The 20,850-nt window shown below is 48.0% G+C and overlaps 1 protein-coding gene across 10 annotated transcripts in view; it reads right to left on the bottom strand.

The window, feature by feature from the left end:
• The window catches only part of BCL11A (BAF chromatin remodeling complex subunit BCL11A), a 59,993-nt gene that overhangs the window by 32,941 nt on the left and 6,202 nt on the right, over window positions 1-20,850 (bottom strand). The gene's annotated exons all lie outside the window — the stretch shown is intronic.

The raw sequence follows: 20,850 nt of genomic DNA on the forward strand, positions 1-20,850 counted from the left end.
GCAGAAGAACGATTGCAAAACAAACCTCTGGGTTCTGGGTTCCAAGCTTGCTGTGGCACCAATGTAGCATCTGCCATAACCAGGGCACCTCTGCCATGTCACCTGGTGGCAGCCATGTGATTCAGCTTCCTGCAGCATTGCACAGGTGCTCCGGAGTCATTAAACAGAGCACATTTGCTGCAAGTGAAACCCAAACTAGCCTTGGGCCTTGACCCCAGCCTTGAGTCTCAGTCCTAGAGGTCCCAGCCTCAGGTCTCAGTCCCAGCCTTGAGTTTCACTGTGCTCATGAAATGAGACATGCAGTGCATGAGCATGTCAGCACAGAAAGGCTTCCAGCACCCAAGGCTGGATGCAAGAAGCACAGATAGCATTTCCAAGAGAGGAGGAGGAGTCTTCTGATAAAGAGGATTTCCTTGCTCAAATATCAAAGGATTCTCACAAAGGAAGGGGGGTATTACATCAGCCTGAGGCACACTTTCTCTTTTAAACTCTAACCTTCCATTGTTTGTCTTCTTGACTAGGATTTAAAGGCCAATTTTTTGACCACGTTACATGGCACAATCTAGAGCTGCAGCACCAGGGGCTTCAGCAGCACCAGATCCCCAGGAAGCACTGAGCTGGCACAGGTAGGTCAGTGTTTCCCATCAGCACCCAGAGTGGGGCTCCGGGATCGAGCTTAGCCAATTCCCTGTGCTGGTGGGAAGGTAGATAGGGCTCTGGGGGAGGAGCTGCCCACGGCTTACTTGTGCCATCAACACCTGCCCACTCTCACCAGTGCTCTCCTGGCCCTGCAGGCAGCAGCCTTACCATCCCAAATGCAAACAAATGGGTGGAGAGCAGGTGGCAGAAGCATAACATATGCCTAAAATGGTTAGAGTGATCTATGAGCTTCTTTGGGTTATAACGTTCCATTAACGTGACATTTATGTGTAGTAATACAACACCACTCACTTACAAGAACCCATCTCTGCCTGCTCTGTTTTCCTGAGTGCAGTGAACAAAGGAGACCATCAGGAGGGCACTGGTGTGGCACAGACCCCTCCAATGGGGGGATGGGTGGGACAGAAGTGAAAGGATTGGGTGGAGACACACCAGGTACCACAGCTGACAGCACAGGAGAAACAGAGGGACAAGGGAAAGGACTAAAGGGCAATGCATCAGGACCCAAGACATGGAGAGCCACAACTGGGGTCAGACATGACAGCTGATGCCAACGCTGTCCTACAGCAGCACCCCAAAGCACCCACAGGGCTGTACGGCAGCTGGTGGCATGCTTTGGGGCACCCTTAATGGGCAGGCCAAGCCTGCTAAGCACTTAGTTTTTGTTCTTCTGATTTATAAACCCCACTGAAATGGGCTGCAGGATGGACTGCCTCGTAACTGCAAGCTTTCATTGTTCTTAGCAAATGACTTGTTTGCAGCTTCTGAACTGCCTAATTTATTTTGCCCCTATGTTTTGGTCATTCATCTACTCTGTGCGTAACGGTGCTCTGAATGCTGACACCTGGGAAGCGTCTAAAATGCCGCAACCCTTACACGGCCCCAAAGAGGTTAAAGGACCAAGGGCAACTGCTGAGTCTTCCTACAAGAGAGGGATAATTCATCTCCTCTTCCCTCCTCCCTGCAACAGGCACAGCTCTCAGCTCACAGGGTTTGAGTAAAATACCAAAGGAGATGGATCAGGTTGGCATGCTTAGTGTCCTGGGCGAGTAGAGAAGGAAGGAAATCAGGAGCTGGAACCCAGTCCAACACCCAAGTCAACAGAAATTGTTCAGCAGATTCTGGCAGTGCATTTCATCCTTTAATGTGCACTGGTGAGAAAATGAACAACTGAGGGCACTTCACTTTGCATTTCATGCAATTGCAGTTGCTGGCTTGCAGCATTTCAGAATAAATGCAGAATCAGCAGGGGCAATTGCTAGCCTCTTGATAAACTTCTAGAGATCTAGAAAAGCCATCACAGGGATAAAACTGAGGACACAGAAATCATCACCAAAGGGCAGAGAGAGCGAACTAAGAGCTAACTCCCATGAGCAGTTTAAATTCATGTCACTGTATTTTACCTGCATTCTGCATTTTGCATTGCTCAGGTACCTTGGGATAAGTGCACACAACCACAGCCACGACACCAGACAATTATGAATGTGGGAGCTGCAGATTAAGAACATGTTGGAACGCTGACTACACCCAGTGCTAAAAACGTATCTCCCCTCTGTAGGACAAAATGGGCGTGGAGCTTCTGATAGAAAGATCACTGCACTTACATAGCAGTACAGGGACCCCTGCTTTTGCTTCTCCCTAGTCAGAAAAACAGCCACAGAAATTTGCTTGTTCCACCTCTCTACATTTTTTCAGAAGAGCCAGAAGGGAAAATGAGGTGGAAAACACTGACATCCCTGCTCCACACTTTGTGAGGACAAAACAGGCACCAATGGTACTCCGGGTGCTCAGCACAGCACAGCATTGGTGCTTCCTTCTGAAGGCTCTGGTCACACAGTGTGTGGCACTGCATCCTTCAGAACAGCAGACATCTCCACAGAACACAAAGTGCTCCATCCAAGCTCACTACACTCGAGGATGTGTTTGAGCCACTCTTTGCTGAGGAGTTTTTTGCAGGTCTGTTCCGACTTGTCCCCTGCATGGTTTTGCAGCACTTCTTGAAACGGATACTCAGTTACCTTGCCCACATCCCTCAGACATCAACTTTGTTTCTTCTTCTTCTTAATGGAAGAAATACAGAGATGAACCACTGGCTACAAGGGTGCACAGAGGGACTCCTGGTCCCACTGTGCTCCCCTCCTGTCCTCCTCAACACTTATCCACATGGGTCAGACAGTAGAGCCAACCCATTTCCCAACTCCTAAAATATCCACAGTCCTGTCCTGCATGCTTTCCTTCCCTCTCTAAGCACTCATTCAGGTACTCTCATTACAACCACTGTTCCACAAAGGTTAATAAATACTTCCTGGGATGAGTAAGGGCTCTGCAATCTGACCCCAACGCAGCAGAAACAATTGCTGACGGCCAAATCTCTGTGCCTGCGTTGTGCTGAATGCTGTATACTCTGTGTGCAGAATGCAGCACCATAATAAATTTGAACACGTGCAAATAAGGTGTTGGCCCCACTTCTGGCCTCTAGTTTTTATGTCTGCATTGCTGCGATCACTCTGAAATTTAGCAGATGCTGACAGCTCCTGGCAAACACGCTATGAAATTATTCTGAACCAATGGCAATAAGTAAATAAATAAATAAATGAAAATATACAAATAATAAAATTCAAGATGTCTTTCCCTCCAAGTACAACATTTAGGGAAAAAAGTAATTATGGGGTTTTGTTAATTTAAGGAAGTGCTTCCCCTTTTTCTCCATCAGACACAAGGTGTGAAGTATGCAAATGCCATTTGAATGTGACTGCATTATTTACATACTGTAGCTCCAACAACTAACGCAAATTCAAGAGTCAGGGAATCAAAAACTCAGTTTCCAAGAGCTTCTTCGAAAGAGCAGCAAGGCCTTCCCAGCCTCACAAGCACCACACTGGGGGCACTGGGCAAGATCCAGCCCTTCCAGGCTCCCAGAAGCACAAAAACACCACCAGAAGCACAAAAACACTGCCAGGTGCTGGCTGTGATGATGCCCACCTCCTTGTGATTAGGACTCTGAAACATCATCCACACATGCAGGTGAAGTGCACCAATAGATGTGTCTGGAGAGCTGTACAAAGCCACAGATCTGCACAGAGCCGGCCAGACAAAGCCCTGAAGAAGACAATGCAAGCAGGCAACTAGTTGTCAGCTGAAGCTGCCACACTGTTGTGCAGTCATTCATAATTCAAACTCAAAAGCCATCACGTGAGGTACAATTAGTGCAAATCTGAAAGCAGCTTTTCCATTTAGTTTTGAAACACAAAATTAAAGTGGAAAAGCTGCATGGAAATAAAAGGAAAGATGTTCAGATGGTGGTGCAGTGACCGAAAGTTTTCCGAATTTCTCTTTTCTTTTTGCCGCCAAAGCTGTCCCTGAACTCACTCAGAGGTGTTTCCTCCAAATCACACTTCCAGCACACTTGCCACCTACCCCTACAGCCTCTGCCTTCCTGCTGCCTTCTGAGATGCAAGGTGCTTCAGGACACCGTGAGGCACTGCTGGGCCACTGGGCAGCAGCTTCCACCAGCACTGTGTCACACAGAAATCCAAACAGGAAACTCCCCTACATGCCTGTCTGTCCTTAAAAGGAGGTGTCAAACAGCCGTAAAGCATGCAAATCAATAGCAAGATGTATGGGAAAAAGTGGTGTTTACTTATGCCAGTCATGGAACTAAAATAAAATGTAAGCCAATAGAAAGTGGAAGAGGATCAATGTGGCAATTACCTTCTCAAATTTTTTGTTTTTTCCTGCTAGTTCCTGCACACTGACTCAAGGCACAGTGCACAGCACTACATCACCTGCTCCAAGAAGCCAACCACCTCATCAGGATTTGGATGAGTGTTGGTTTGATGCCTCCCTTCAGAAGGGCTGAGTGCCAGCTGTCCAGGAACACTATCAGCCCACTAAAGAGAAAATCTCTCCTGACATCAGCAGCCTTGACAACTACTGGCCAGCCAGCCTTTATCCTTCCCTTCTTCAAGGAGGTTATTGAGGAAGCAGGTTTGGAGCAGATCTAGCTGCACCTCGCTCTTGTGAGGCATCTTTGATCCCTATCAGTCTAGCTGTAGAGACAAATGTAGACAATATTTGATCTTATGAGCAACCATAATAACATCCTTCAAGGAAAGGATGTCAGGGAGATGCTGCCTGCTGGGTCCCTCTACCACCACTAACTGGCCCACCAGCACTGTGTCTCTGATGCTGACTCTGCTTTGAGTCTCTCTTCCTCTCATGATTAAGGCAATCACATCTCCAACCAATTTCTGGAAGTACAATCTACAAGCCCCAGCCTGCCCACTTCATCAGGCTCTGCTGTTAGCCACACGACATCCCATAGAGAAGCTCCACCGATGCCCTCACACCCACAGAAGGCATTAGGCTCACACTGGAGGCCCACCATGCTTCCACCTGCTCTGCTTCCAGGGTACTTCTGCAAAATCTTCCCGTAGGCCCGCTACATTAAGCTGAAAATCAACAACCAAAATGTGCCTAGTAGCCTATTGAATGGATTGTACCAATCAGATGATAAGTAAATAATATTTATCCAAAGCTGCGCCCTGAGGACATCATACTGAGATCAGCAGGGAAGGGGTGCTGAGCGCTCTGTGTGCACACAACACCAGTCACTCTCAGCACTGTCACAGTGAGCATTCTGGCTGGATGTTCCTGCATTTTGCTGGGAACACCAGTGCACATGGTTCCTTCTTGTTTTACCTGCCTAATCCCCAAATTGCTACCTGCATGGAGCTCCTCGAAAGCATGGGGAAGGGAGGAAGATCAGCAAGCACTTCATCCTCATGGTTCCAGATTACATTTCCGCAGCAGCTGCTCCTTTTGTCTACTTCTAGTAAAGCCAAACCAGACTAAAATTTAATTTAATCTGCTGTAAACCCAAGTGCCAGGCATTTAGATGGCAGCTGAAAGCGTCACTCTCAGATAACTGAGTGACACTGGCTAATAATAGGCTGTGCATTAGGGGAGATGACATTCTGTGTAACCAAAGAGGAACCAATGCCTTGAACAGCCCTGGCTGCCCAGCCCCACTCCCATCCCCAGCCCAGCCCTGGGAAGGGATGCTCCTGGGACATAACTGGTCCAGCCCAGCCCTTCTCTTTCCCCACTCCCTCCCACCAGAGCCACACCTTCAGCCTCCTCCCAGCATGCCAGTGTGCCTCAGTGCACAGCTGCCCGCCCGTGCCGTTGTCTCCAAATGGTTTTTCACAGGTCAAAGTTCTGCAGGCAGCAAGATCAAGTGCTATTTTTAGGTGGGATAAGGTCACAGTGCTTTTAGAGACAGGGAGGTGTACAATAAACTCTATCGATCAGTCTTGGGACCTCGCACTCCAGAGAGACACGCGGATTGAAACAAAAATTGCCTGACTGTTTTCTCTGTAGGACCGGAGGGTAAAAGCTTGTTGGGCTCCATCTCTTCCTGGAGATAAAACAAGCCAGAAGTCGCGTGCCGACTGCACTGCGCATTGAGACGGATGTGCAGGGGGAAAGGTAAAGCAAGACAGCAAGGTTAATGGAAAAGATGGAAACAGTGAGCTGTGTAATGCCTGCATTTGGGATGGGACCAGCGTTTTGCTCAGCACAACTTTCCTCTCATCACCTGATTGCAGCTAAGCAGTGCTGTGAGCTCCTACATAGCAGATAGGAAACAGTGTAAAATCTCGAGCTTGAGATTATCTGTACAGCAGCTGCACCTTGCAGGAATCACAATGAAACCTGGTCTGAAAGCAGTGCAGTAACAGGGAAGGAAAACAAAACAAAACAAGACAGCCTGTTCTTTCCAAAGCAGATGCTGCCTTTTGAAAAGCTAAGGTGATTTAGGGAATCAGGCTGGAGTGTAGCTTGATTTCTTCACAAAAAGATTCTGAAGGTCCTACCAGCACTTCTGTGATTTTATTCCTAGTGTCCATGACCACAGAACAAAGTTTGGGATAAACCAATTGCATTAAACAAAGATGGAATTACTTGCAAGCAGAGTACTGACAAACACTGCCACAGCCACTCATCTTCCTCAATGATCACATGAATGGAGTTTTAGGCAAATAGACATCTCAAAAATTCAAAGCAAATCTGTGTTTAGAATTGCTGCCTTCCACGTGTAGGGCATTTTCTGGGCACCAGCTCACATCTGCTCAGGCTCCTTGCTGACCACAGATAGACTTTAGGGCCCACCACCTCTCTTCACACCTACACAGCACTGGCTGCTGGCACAGGATGCTGGGGAGACAGCACAGAGTGCCCCTGTCCTGCCATGGGGCTCCTGTGAGGACACTCCACAACTGGAAAGGAAACAAAGAAACAAGCCCCCAAAGTTTTAATTTCTGTCTCCTCTGTTTCAATTAGCATGCAGCATCTGACGCCGTGGCACAGGGAGCTAAAAATGTGTGCGCGGATATGTCATCCATGAACAAAGTGGCTTGTGTTTGCTCTTTATTATTTAGGAAATGCACATTAATTACTGCAGATTTTCTCCTATACATCTACTGTATCTCAGACAGAATTGCTGAGAAGGGTCTGCAGAACAAAAATGTATGGGGTAATTAAATGGATATTTATAATTAGAACTTAATAATTTGCATCAGGGACAAATGAGCTCTGATTTCAATCTGTAGTGCATTTAGATTAGCCTGAAGATAGTGTAATTTGATGTTTTATAGTCCTCCTCTCAGATTATGAAACAATACAGTGCCTTTAAAGCAGCCGTGTCTGTGTCAGGAGTGCGTTAAGAAGCAGCAGCAATGAAAATGTTTGACAACGTGAAAGCAGCCATAAATTACATGGCAACTGTGTAAAAGTCGTGATGAAACAAATAAAGGCTGACCTAGAACGCATGTGATTCATGGCGGCAGCCAAGCTCCCCATGCGCACCTCTGCACCGAGGGCCCCTCCTTGCATGCGACCACCAGCACCTGCACTGCTGCAAATCATCGCCACTTGCAGCAGAGGTTTTGAGTTGATGTTTCCATTAGTCCGGAGAAGTACCACCTTGCTCTGCCTGTACAGACCATTTGGTAGAGCCCCATTACAGCCCCACTTTGAGTACCTTGCCATGTCTGCAGTGGGGTCTCAAGATATGGGCATTTGGACCAAAGCTTACTGGCTCGTCTCTTAGACCTACAGTCTTCTTTGGCTCCCAACAGCCCACACTCAAAAGTGGGCAGTCCCACACAGCTCACCATACCTCCAAAGATGCATGGGGTGGATTTCCCAGGGGATGATCAACCAATACCCTGGGCTCATTGGTGAGCGCCAGACCAAGAGACCACATCCCCATGGGCAAGAGCTGGAGGGGCACGAGCCCTGCTCGTGTTACAGCAGCTGCAAGAGGAAATACTACAATCATCAGGTAACGGGCAGCCCTGAGTGCAGGGAAATCCACATACATGCATAGTCAAGGGCTGGGAAAAGTCCCAGGGTGCCAAGCAGCTGGCAGATTTGCAGTCACACCAGTTATGATCCGTCATGCAACTGGGAGATCAAGAGGAGAACCGGTTTTGGAAGGGAGGTTTCCAGATCCACGGCACAGGCACACAGCACCTTGGAGCTGTATCCCACAACCTCTTCCCAGCCTTTGTACTTTTCTCCCACAAAGCAGAGTTCAGTGCACTTGCATGTAATTAACTACAGAGTAAAAATGCAAAGGGGGAAGAAAAGGAAATGTGACTGGGATCTTCAATCTGCCGTGCTACAGCTGCTGGGGTGGAGTGGGGCCCTTGGGACCCAATGCCCACTGCATAGCACATCACAGCAGTGAACAGCCGTCAAAGCCCTCGCTCTGTGACAGGAGCAGCCCCATCAGACAGAGCCCAGCAGTGCTGGCAGTGTGCCGGGGAGGCATCGGACAGGTGGTGACCCACTGTTCCCTTCCCTGCACACCTTTGGCAGGGCCTCCCTGAGATGATGGAAGCCTGTGCTTTCCCAGCGAAGCTATTTCTTTGCATTTGGAAATACACCTGATACCGGCAAGTCACAGAATGTGGCACCGAGATCTTTCTCTGCAGAGTTTGTTTGACCAGAGTACACGTTATTCAAATCAGCTACACTGAAAGTCACTTAAGCTGCTGTTTGTTCCAGCACGATGAGACTGGCCTGTCGGAGAGCAAAACTGTCAGGATGTTACGGTCTGCCTTCTGCCAGCACTAGTAAGCAGCTCAACAACTGTCAGACAGCAGAATCATCAACCTAAAACTGAAATAAAATAAATGAATCCTGGGGCCATTTGGCATACAGAGATGCAGCCAGCACTGCCCCACAGCCCTGGGGAAGCTCTTGGTGGACCCAGACCCAGCTGTCAGCACCACATCAAGTCTTACACTTGTGCAACGTGGCCCTATGAACATCAGTGAGCCGGAAAGCCTCCCACTCCCTGTTCTTCCCCCTGCCCAGTGCATTAGGAGGCAGCCTCCAGTGCAGCCCCGGGCAGTGCGGTGAGGGCTGAAGGTTGTGGAATGCAGGGGGATGGGGCTCTTGAGCTGGCAGTGTGGCCACACATTGAGCAGTAGGAAAGGTTTGGCAACACACCACAGCAAGTCCGGCAAACACCTTCCCACCAAGCTCCAGTGTGTGCGAGGGGGACAGCTTAATGTTTTCAACCTGGGGCAATTCAGCCATCTCCCAGACACACAAACGTGAGTACACGCACACGCGAAGCCCTCCTGCTCTCACACACACTGAGCCTCATTTGCCTCTCAGAACACCGCAACCCTTTTTGTCCTGGGCCCTCAGGTTACTGGCATCGCGACAACTCTTTTTTTCCCAACAGTGAGCCAGGAAAGATGATAGAACCTGTGTGCGTGGCCAAGAGACTGGTCTCAACTGGTTCAGAGGGAAAACACGAAGCTGCGTCTCACCCCCTTCTTGCCTTCAGCCAAAAGACCTGGGAGCATTTGATGTACAGTCAGCAGATATGAAAAAATATATACATTGAGAAGGCTTGGGGCTGTGACACTCATCAAAACCTGGGCCTGGGCCAAGTTCATCTGTTAATGGCCAGCCTGGCCCTGCCTCCTCCTCCCTCCTCTGCCTCTTCCTCCCTCCTCACCAACGAGACATCGATTATGTCTGAGCTTTTCCCTTTCTATTCAAGATAAACAAAGTGCCTCAAGTTCAGGGCACACCCTGGGACCCTTGACAAAGCCATCTATCATCCTGTCTGCTAAACCAGTCTAGCCACACTGCCGTGGAGGAGGCTAATGCTTCCAGCCCACAATTTTCCCTTTGTGCTGCTGCCCTATTACCACTAACCTCTTTCTTCGCTACCTTCCCAGGAGCAGATTTGCTTGACCATTTTTGCCTAAGCCCTTCCTGGCAAAGGCATTTTGTGCTGAAAGCAAGCTCAGGGCTGAAGAAAGGAACGAGACCCCAACTGCCCCCTCCCTGCAGCACCCAGCTAGAAACTGGCCCTGAGCCCCTGCCCTGCCCCACTGGGGACGGCTCTCCAAGAAGGAGTTCGGCATAAATCACATCCACTAACTCACTCTGATTTGCAATTAAATGCAAATACACTTTTATAGCCAGCATAGAGTGTATTAATTTTAACAGCAAATGACAAAATAAGAACACAGTCCCTCCAATACTAGTAATGAATCACGCCATAAATTACGTTAGTGGCCGCATTCGTTACAGCTCACTCAGCGCTTTGAGTTCCACGTGCGCATCACGTCGGCAACCCGCGTGGCACTACAGCACACCTTCTGCACATCCCTGTACTTCCCTCTCATCCCTGCTGCCTGGTGCAGTGAGACCCCGAGTGCCAAGGGGCCACAAACAGCCCAGCTTTGCAGCCCAGCACTTGGGCCAGTTCCGGAGGTCATGCTGAGCCATTATGATTCAGTTCACCGAGGGGCCCTGGTGCTCTAAAATCCAGGGTGCTAATGAAAACCAATTAACAGGAAATCAGAAATGGCCATTTCTGAAGGTGCGCCTTTAGCAGCCCTTTGCTAGGACACAGCTGCCCTGCCAGCTCCTGCCCCCAGCCCAGGGTGTCCTGGCCCTCATGTGCACACCAGCAGATCCTCCCCACATTCATTAGGCACCATGGGGAAAGTAAGGTTTTTCTGGATCCTTTGTTTTGTGAGGACAGCTGTGCGCCATTCCCACCCCCCTCCCACCCAGCCTCTCCTAAAGAAATAATTAAATCCAATTAGGACCAGAAAATAATTTACATTTTGGTTCAGTGTAAGATAGGAAGGATGAAAACCACGTGAAAAATGTTGCAATGAAATCTCATTCCTCTGTTACTGGTTTGCCTGCTTTTAAATCAGAAGCTATTGCAAACTGCTCTGTAAAGGCCTGCTGGCTGGCTCGGTGTTCCATAGGGAGAGTGCAAGAAGGCACGGGTGAGAAAACATCCCGCAGTGCCCTGTGCCTGCAGCAAGCCTGCAGCACTTGGCCCATCCTGCTCCTGCTCTGCTCTGCTCCACTCCTACTCCGCTTCTGCTCCTTCTCCTCTCTCAGTCCTCCCCTCACTGCAACACAGTCTCCTCCACCATGGTTTACTGATTTACAGAACCTTGGTATGTGAATGGCAAAAATTCCTTGGCATAAGTGTATGTTTGCTGATCGCGTTTCAGATCATGTGTTGTTCATTATTATGACTTGCTCAGAAACAGTTTGCTGCAGTTATGTGGGTTTGCCTTGGACATTTTTTCATCTTTCAGTACATTGAAAACAGCAATGGTGGGGGCGAGGTAGGAAGCCAACAAGGAAACATTTTTGTGTCTATACATTACCTTGTGTCTATATGGTACTTCAATGTCTACTTAAAAATTACAGCAAGGGACAGAAAATATTCCAGGATTGGGAAGCAGAGCGGAAAGGAAATGGAGTTAACGAATCATCCCTTCAAGAAAAATGCAATGTCAAGCTTTCAACTGGAATATTTTTTTCTGAATGTCTATGGAATTATATGTGGATTCGGTAATTATACACTTCTGAGCTACCTAAAAAATACATCCAGCTAGCCCAAGGTATTGCTTTTAATTTGGTACATTACTCCAGCAGCTCGGGTTGAAGGCCTTCCTGCCAGGCAAGGCATCAGTGCAAGCACTATCTGCACAGCAGGGCAGCAGGTCCAGGACACATTGATTTCTAAAAATACTGACCCCTGCCTTGCACAGAACTTCTTTCTGAGCTGCATTCTGACAGCTGAAGAAGCCAATGTGGCACACCTCAAGGCAATGCAAGCACGGCTACTGACCTGTTGGGGTGCTTTGCCTCCATCCTCACCATGGTGCCACCCCACACCCAGCACACAATGCAGACATTTACTTTTTTACCGTTTTTGTATAGTAAATTATCCATTAGATTTCATCATATCTTACTAAGCAATTACATCAAGAAAATGATAGTGCGTGTGGAATCAATTATGCATGCACTTGGCCAGAGACCAAAGGCTATGAAGTCGGAGAGGGCAGAATCATTCAACACACACAAATAAAAAGACCCTGGATCTCACAGATGGACCCCATCAGTTCATCTTACTGCTGAAAAAGTTCATGCACTTAATAATTTATTTGTGTTCTGGATACTGTTTCCCAACTGAATATTAACAACTTTGAACTGAACCGTGCTTTTAGCATGGTATGGGGGGAAGTCACCGAAGGGCAACACCAGGTCTCCTCCAAGGTTAAAACTGTACTTATGTTCCCTACACAATGGTCATTTCAACCCCTCCCCCCCGCCCAGTTTATTTGCTTTCATTAAGCAATCCCTTTAATCAGGGTATCACTTCTCTCTCCATTCATCTTCTGCACTGGCGATCAGCTCCCAAACCCACACTGAGCACCAGTTGGGAAAGGCAGCCCACTCTCAGACCCAGGGAGGCCAATCCCATATCCATAGCCAGCGAGAGGCCCAGCAGGATGGGACAGGGGGGAGGCTGGGGACAGAGAGGTACAAGACTGAAAGATGTGGGACGCAGAAGTGTGGGATGCAGAAGTGTGGGACGCAAAGGCGAGGGACAGAGAGGTGTGGGATGCAGAGGTGAGGGATGCAGAGGTGCAGGATAGGTATGGGCCAACTGTCCACTGCTCACTACCACCCAGGACGCAGTTGGGAGAGGGAAATGCCATCCCTGCCCAGCACAGCTCCCTTGCCCAGAGCTGGCAGCCAAAAGCAGGATGCGGCCCCGCAGTCAGCAGGATGCCAACACTCAGCCCTTGCGCCTGGCCCAGCAACAGTAGCTTGCCAGCAATAATTATTTTGCAGATATCCATACAGAATTTCTTTTAAAGGAATGTCTCCCCCAAATGGGAACAATTTCATTCTACACTTCCAACAAAGTGTACTTAACATTAAAAGAGAACTGATAAAACATATTTAATTACTCAAGGTTAGACTTCTAATTCCTCAATTCACTAAAGGAAACTTGGCAAGGAGATGCATCATTTTACTGCTTTCTGCTGGAGCATCTGAGGGAGAAGAGCCACTGAGGCAGCTAATACACAAAACATGATCAAAAGTGATTAACAACAGCTTCATATGCAAATTGCATTAATGAAGGAGTGCAAAGTCATCATGTAAATTAAATATGTCAAATCTCTTGGTGAACTTTCAATCTTGAGAAGAAAAAGCACTGCTTTAATTTTTTTACATCATCAATTTTCCAGGATTGAAAATCTAAGAATCTTGGTGCTATAAAACAATTTTCACCTTTTTTTTTCTCCTTCGGCAGCCTGACAGGCTGGCCTGATGTGTGCCGAATGCACATGTTAATAGGCCAATCAAAAATGCAAAACAATTCGCAATTACTGCAAGGACCTAATGGTCATTAGAATTTACAACTAGGTAATGAACTAAAGTCTGCCCACACCATGCATATTCATAAAGCAATTTAGCCTTTGAAGATTAAAGAAGTGCTTAAAATTCAAATGAGCTTTAGCAAATTATCAGATTCATCCAAAAAGCAAAAGGGTTTTTCTTCCTGTGATTTCCTTATTTTTTAATGCAAAATTGTTAGATCTTCCAGACCGAGCTTAAACTAAACACGGGGCTCTGAGTCAAGCCAAAGGGGCCGCAGACAAACAGAGGCAGAAAACATTGTTATGGACTTTGTTCATAAAACTAAGCCCTTAGGAGCTGAACCTATCTCTAAACACGGTAATTTATCAAAAGCAGCACAGACTCGCTCATAGGCAGCATTGTGCGCCGCTCTCTGAGAGCAGATTAACAAGATTTCCGCCACCCTCCAAAAAAGCCTTTTTCCCCCCAAGTCACATCTTCCATGTAAACATCGAGCGCATTATAAAAACATTATTTTCGCCCAAGTCGGAGGCATTAATTCCAAAAACTTTCCGCCCTGGAAGGAGGCACAATGAAGCCGCACGTCCAAGTGTGGCACAGGGGAGCGGCCGCAGCGTGGCGGGGGCTCGGGCTCCCCTAGCTGGGAGCCGGGGGTCGGCTCAGCGCCCTGCGTCCTTCCACCATGAGGAGGGTTTTGTCCTCCTTTCACCATTTGCGGGGCCAGAACACCAGCAAAAGCGCATGCCTGGGCTGCGAATATCCCTTAAAATAAAGCAATTAACTTCTTTCCAGCATCCAGCGAGTGACGGTGACAGCCCACCCCGTGCAGAAAGTGGGAGCCACAGTCCCTGACCCCCGGCCAACACAAAGAGGCAGCCCCGGCATAATGCCTGCTGTCAGCAGCTGAATTATTTTTATACAGGAATTTTTATCTCCATTGTACAAACAAGTATGTGTCTGCGCCGACTTGTTAAGCAATCCACTTGTATGTAGAATAAGATATTTTTTCCCTGGTACCAGTCACACAGCTCCGAGATCAGAAGAAATACATTCACTTTGAAGCTCCTTGAATGTTTTAGTTAAAAGGACAGCAGTTGTTTTCAGAGATCCAAGAGCATTTTTATCAGAATTTAATTTTTCCTTATTGATTTTTTCTAGCATAACACACGTTTAACACAGGACAGTTTATCGTTTATTACAAAATAATGTGGCCTCCAAATAATCTGTCAGGAGGTACTGCTCTCCTTCAAATGCAGCGGCGCTTTACCTCCTCCAGGAGTCGGAGGCTGCCGATCGCCGCTTCCCTTTGCACAAAAACTATTTCTAAAAAGGAGAATGAATGTCGGGCGCACAGTGCACGCCGTGGAGGGCTGCAGCGGCCCTCCTGCAGCCCATGCTGCCGCACGGCTGCTGCCCTGCCAAAAGCAGGAGCACTCAGCCCCATCTTCTCCTGCTCCCAAAGACCAAACTTGGTGGCTGGCACGCAAGCACACCCAGACACTCACACCACATCCAAAAACACCCAGCTGCGATGGTGCAGCAGAGTAACACCACAGGCAAATTAATTGCTACAAATTTTCAGAGGGGGTGGTTTTATTTTTGCATTTCGTATTTTGCTGCCTACAGCATCACCTACGCAAGCAATGAATTCCAAATTAAACTCCTCATTTTCTCCTAAGGAGCAAAGCACTGTAAGGTCTGTTTATTTAACAAAGGTATTAGTTGTAGTAATAATAATAGCAATAATATCCACAACAACAATAACAACACCACTGAAGGCACGATTCTTCTCTAAGCCTTTGTTGTTCCGCAGTAATTCCATTGTCTGGTTAGGCAGAGGTTTCCTATCTGCACTGGGATCATGCTGTAGGTGTAATTGCCCTGCACTCACACACAGCACAGCACGGGGAGGACACGGGCAGAATGGCCCCGTTGCTGCCGGACCCACAGCCCCAGGCAGCCCTTCGCCCCGCGCCCGCTTAGCGCAGCAGCGGGGCCAGCTCCAGGAACCCTGGCAGCGCCTACCTGGAGCGCAGCTCCTCCTTGACAGCTATTGCACAGCCTCGTTTCCTTGGGGGTTTTGCAGCTGTCAGGTTTCGCTTCTTTCTCTCTCGGGTCTTGGTGTCTGAGCTATTTGCTGTGAAACGCAGCAATGGAGGCTCAGGCTGACTCCACCGGACACCGTCCGACACGGGCCGGCAGTGTCGGTCAGTGGCAGCCTGGGTGCAATTCCAGCAGAGCCACAGCAGCCGGGCTGAGAGGTCTTGAGGGAGAGGGCAGAGGAAACACTTTGGTGCCCTGTTTGCAAACTCAGAATTCAACAGCTTTCTGGCAGTCCGTTTCAAGCGCTTTGTTTTGGGAAGCGTTATGCGTTTTTCTTTGTGCATTTTGTGGGTTTCCTACAACTGCTCCTGACAGCTGTTGATTCAGCAAATAGAACGCATTACGAAAAGCCCTCCCGACAGCCACAGTGGAACACACCGCTTGGCAGGGGCAGCTCCCAGACCCTGAGGACAGGGGCTGCAGCCACGCAGCCTCGGGCCACACCTGCAGCAGAGACCACCCGTGTTTGGTGGTTGCATTCTTTGTTTCAGCTGGATCCTGATACAAAAAGGGACTGAAAAAGGAAACAAACGATTTCAAGTATAAGATGTTTGCTGATACTTGGGATAACAAAACTCCCCGGCAGGCTGACACCAGCATGCTTCAAATAACCATGCTCTGTGCCACGTTCTTCCTTTCCATTCCTTCCTCCCTCACTTACTAACTAATTTTGCAGAGGAAGAGCACCTCTGCAAAATGAGGAAGGAAGGAAGGAAGCAGATACTTTCATTTTGCTTTAGATCAAAGCAAAACAAGAACGCAAACTGTGGCACATCCAGTATTTTTTCCACCGCTGTCATTCACACTAGACTCTCTAAGTTTTGTACAATTCCCTAGGCCAGCTGCATATTAAGCTTGCTGCGTGTGGCTTTATTATAGCACGGTGGCAAGAAAGCATTAATATTCCTATGCTGCATCTGACAGGACATTTCCACGCACTCATCTGAGCTCGCACCTGAGAGCTGCCTTGAGGTGCTATGGCTGTGCTTGCATCTCTAACATAGAGAAACACCAGCACCCTGCTGGGATGGGGCCATCCTTGCTGCACTGCACCCCACACAGCCCCCAGCTCCATGCTGTGCCCTCTCCAAGCCCCCCGGTGCAAATTCCAAGGGTTGGGAGACACGGTCAGTGCGTCTCTCCAGCAGAGCTGATAAGCGAAGTGACCCAGCGCCACGCACTGACACCGCTGGGAAGCACCAGAGGACAATTTAGGGTTTGGGCTCTGTGCCACTCGATTTGGCCCGCGCTGGCCGGTGCCCTTTGATGCCAACGCCACACACCTTCACTTGGGATCAGGACTCCACGCTGGGTGGAAATTCATTAGGAAATAGGAAAACCCAGCCTAAATACGGTGGTCATTTGTGGGTATATTAATGAGCCTGCTGCTTGTTAAAGGATGCAGTAAGTCACAATAGGACATGTGCTGATATCAGCCACGACAGGCCCAAACCTGCTGCACTTACTGCTACTGGGATGCAGACCAGGCCCAGCAGGCTTCTAGGGTCAAGACAACAAACCAGCCAGTTGTGGGGCCACGCTACCTGTACAAATGCAAGTCTTGATTCACTAAATCCTACTGAGCTTAGCACACTTGATGAAATCCAGCAAAGTCTCGGCAGTGGCCGCACAAAGCCAAGATCTGCCGAGCAGCTCCAAGGGGTGAGATACAGCAGTGCTACTCAGCCAGCGGGTCCTGCACTTGGAATGGCACCATGCCAGTTCAGCTCAGTGCTAAATGGCATTTACTGCAGGGCTGCTGCTCTGGATACAAAAACGGGCTGAAGCTGGGAGGAAATTCTGTCAAAAAAATTGTCTGTAATGAGGATCCATGCAGGCATACAATCGGAGTCTGAGCTCCCATTGCCTGACACTGCCTCTCAAGCATCCTTAATTGTCTTCATTGTTTGAATTAAATAAAAAACAAGCGTGTGTGCCGAGGGTTGTACATACCAAACTGTGTGCATGCCCTTACTTTAAGTGAGGCATTACAAAAATATGGAGATGTCTCAGAAAGTCTTTCTCTTACCGTACTAATTAGAAAGTGGTTAATTGAGCCTTCCTCAGCTCCCTGCCTCGTTTTCCAGCAGCACTGCTCAGACCAGCTCCATGGGACCAAACCTGCTCCAGCTCCCAGCTCCCAGCACATGATGTCAGTGCATCCCCTACCACCCGCAGGCTGCCTCTGTGGCCATGAGCGCTGTGGCCACAGACACATTTCATTCAGCCTATGGGGAGCTTCACAATTATATATCACATGTAACAAGAGGAAGAATGCAGAACGCATTTCTGATCCTCAAAACAAGATCTGACTGATGGGGAACAAAATAAAAAAGAGAGATAGAAGGTATTAACACTTCTGCCACTTCCCTGGAACAATCATGCTGAAGCAAAGGAAAACTTTTTACCCTGCCTCGTTCGAGTGAACTCGTATTTGTTTTTCCAATAAAGAGTCATCTTTACATTAGCCATCCAAAACAGCAAGGATAGGAAAACAAACACAAGCTTTACATTGTACAAAGGACAATGTTGGCATCACATGCTTGTGTCTTCAAAAAGCATTATTTCCAGGAGGCACTGGGGAAGGCCAACAAACCACAGGCACTTCTCCAGCCCTGCACGAGCAGTGTTCCAACAACTTGATCCCCATATTTTTTACATTTTTCCCCAGAAGTAAATTTCACAGCCATACAAGCCACTACATTTAATTAAGCTTTCAAAAGTCTTCTGACAATGCCAACAATTGAAAGACACTTCTGCAGCTCAATCATGCAATCATTGTGACACTTCTATTTACAATTTGTCTTAGAAAGAGTTTCTCTGACATTGTACTTTAACAAAACAGCCAAGCTGCCAGTTCACAACCTTTCTCTGCCTTATTTATTACCAACAGGGCTCGCACACAGGGCTGGTTCCAGCAACAAGCCCCCGGTAGCACCCATGTGGTTTTTCCACTGGGGAGCTGCACAGGCTGATCTGACTGCTTTTCATTCAGAGAAAGCAGAGTGAATTTCACTCTGAAATGCTTCCACTTTCATTTTTTCCCCCATGAATGTAATTCAAGTTTTTATCTTATTGCCCAGATGCAACGCTAAATGTTCTGCTCAGATCTCAATGATTTTTCACTCAGAACAAAATAAAATAATAAGGAATTGCAATTTACAACACACAGAATTCTAATGGCAGCTACAAATAACAATCCAAAAAAATTTCCTTGGCGTAATGACTTGACACAGACATGATCTCCTGAGAACAGCAATAATCAGATGCACTTGATTCAGAATTCAGTACCAAATTATGTCCGCTTTCCCTTTGATTATGAGAGGGATTTCTTACGTTGTTTTTCCCCATTATTATATTTGAATCCAACAAGGCGCTCAAGAATAAAGGATGCCAGCACTGCACAGTGACCTCCCTCTTCCCCATGCAGCCACTTGGCACTCACCAGCACCGGCCACGGCCAGAGGGGCTCTGACAGGACTGGCAGCACTGTGGGTCCCTCCTCGCCCCAAACAGCCTTCCTTAATTCCCCCAGATTTATACACCCAACCAGCGGAACGCTACAACCTGACACGGGTGGACGATAAATATTTCTTCAGCCTTTTCAATAAGTGAACAGCAATTTTACATTCACTGATCTCTAGATACTTCAGTTAATATTTCCCCCTATTGTAAAATACGAGACCAGATCGCTAAACCCCGGCCGCAGCACTCACTGCAAATCACAGCCTGCTGCTATCTGGTGCTGAGTGTTTGACATACATATTGATGAAAGCTGCCTCGTTGGACTCACACAACAGATCCTATTAATTCCCAGTTAAATTTATGGCATTTCAGCTACAGCGCCAGATCAGCATTGCTCCCAATTTTACATCACATCAAAGCATCACTCGCCCGCCTGCAGCCAGGTACGCACACGTGTGCATTGCCCACTGCTGCACAGAGTATTTGAGGTGCTCAGGGCGCTAAGGCTGCATGGATGCACGGGGTCCACAGCGTGCACAGGGTGTGCAGGTGACTGGAGTGCTGTTATCACTCCATCCTTGGAAGCAAGAGGCCTGCAATGCATCCATGCCAGTTGGAGCAGCCATCGTTCTGAGTTCAGTGTCCCAAAGCTTGCTCCTGCAGATGATCTGCTCCTTAACTATTCCTCACTCAAGGCAACTTGCTGAATACAGCAGCTGCTGGCTGCAGACCCACAGACAGAGCACACCCCGCACCCACAGCCCACCTCCAGCATCTCTGTCCGAGGAACAACTGACTGGGAACGCGTTTACATCGCTGCAAAATTACATCTTCTGGTCTCTCACCAGAGAGCATCAGCTCACTCAATTCCTGAATATTTTTTCAAAAGCAGTTTCCTACCTTTAGTTTTTTAAAAAAACTTTTTTTTTCTTTTTAACCCATAAAGTCAGTATCTCCTGGTAGACAGAGAAAAGCAGATACAAAGCTAGAAAGTACCCAAGGTTCGCTGCAGGGACTCCACAGCCCAAAGCCCATGGCTATCCCAGCCCTGAGCTTGCATCTCGCTGCTGACCTCAGGCACTGCTGCCGGGCATCGTCAGCACACGTGTCCCACACCAGGTGGGCTCTGGCCACATCCCCAGAGCCAGGTCTTGTGCCGAGGAGTTCCCCAGCATGCCCAAAGCCCAGCTCACAGCCTGAACTGCTATTTGGAACCACAGAGAACTGCTCCTAATTCCTTCCTGACAGATACTGCATTCTGTCTTTGAAGCAGAGCGGCTCAATATGTAAATACAGAGTTACATCACACCGCCGTTCCTCCATATTTGGTGATTTAGTATGGCTCCAGCTCTAGGAAGACCACAAATCCCTTCCACCAGGCTCCCACACAATTAATCACAGCCTCCTGTTGTGTTCATTTGCTGCATGTCACAGTCAGCACGTGGAAATGGGCACTGCCCTGTGCCACTCCGGGAAAAGCCCCCCAACATCCATCTCTGGCAAAATGAAGATACGGAATTTTTTTAACCTCGTTTACAAAACACTGGCACAGCAAATGGCTCTCCGTTTAAAAAAAAATAAAAAAAAAAAGCTAAGAAAAGGAATTATTTACCCTTTTTTTAAAGCGCACTTCATGCCGATTGTTGCACAAAGCAGAACTCGGCCTCGGACATTTGTACGGATGACATGTGGTTGTGTAAATCACAAACAAAATCAAGATACATCTGTCAAAACCACCATCAGAGACAAGAGTGAGCGCGGAGAGGCATTTATCATTTGGCTGAGGAGGCAGGCTGCAGAGAGCGGCCTTTCCTGTCAAACCAACCTTTTGAAATTTCCAACATGCCCTTAAACTTTTCGAATAAGCATGTCTGTGCGCTT

This window comes from Lagopus muta, chromosome 2 (assembly GCF_023343835.1).
Source record: "Lagopus muta isolate bLagMut1 chromosome 2, bLagMut1 primary, whole genome shotgun sequence".
Lineage (NCBI taxonomy): Eukaryota > Metazoa > Chordata > Aves > Galliformes > Phasianidae > Lagopus > Lagopus muta.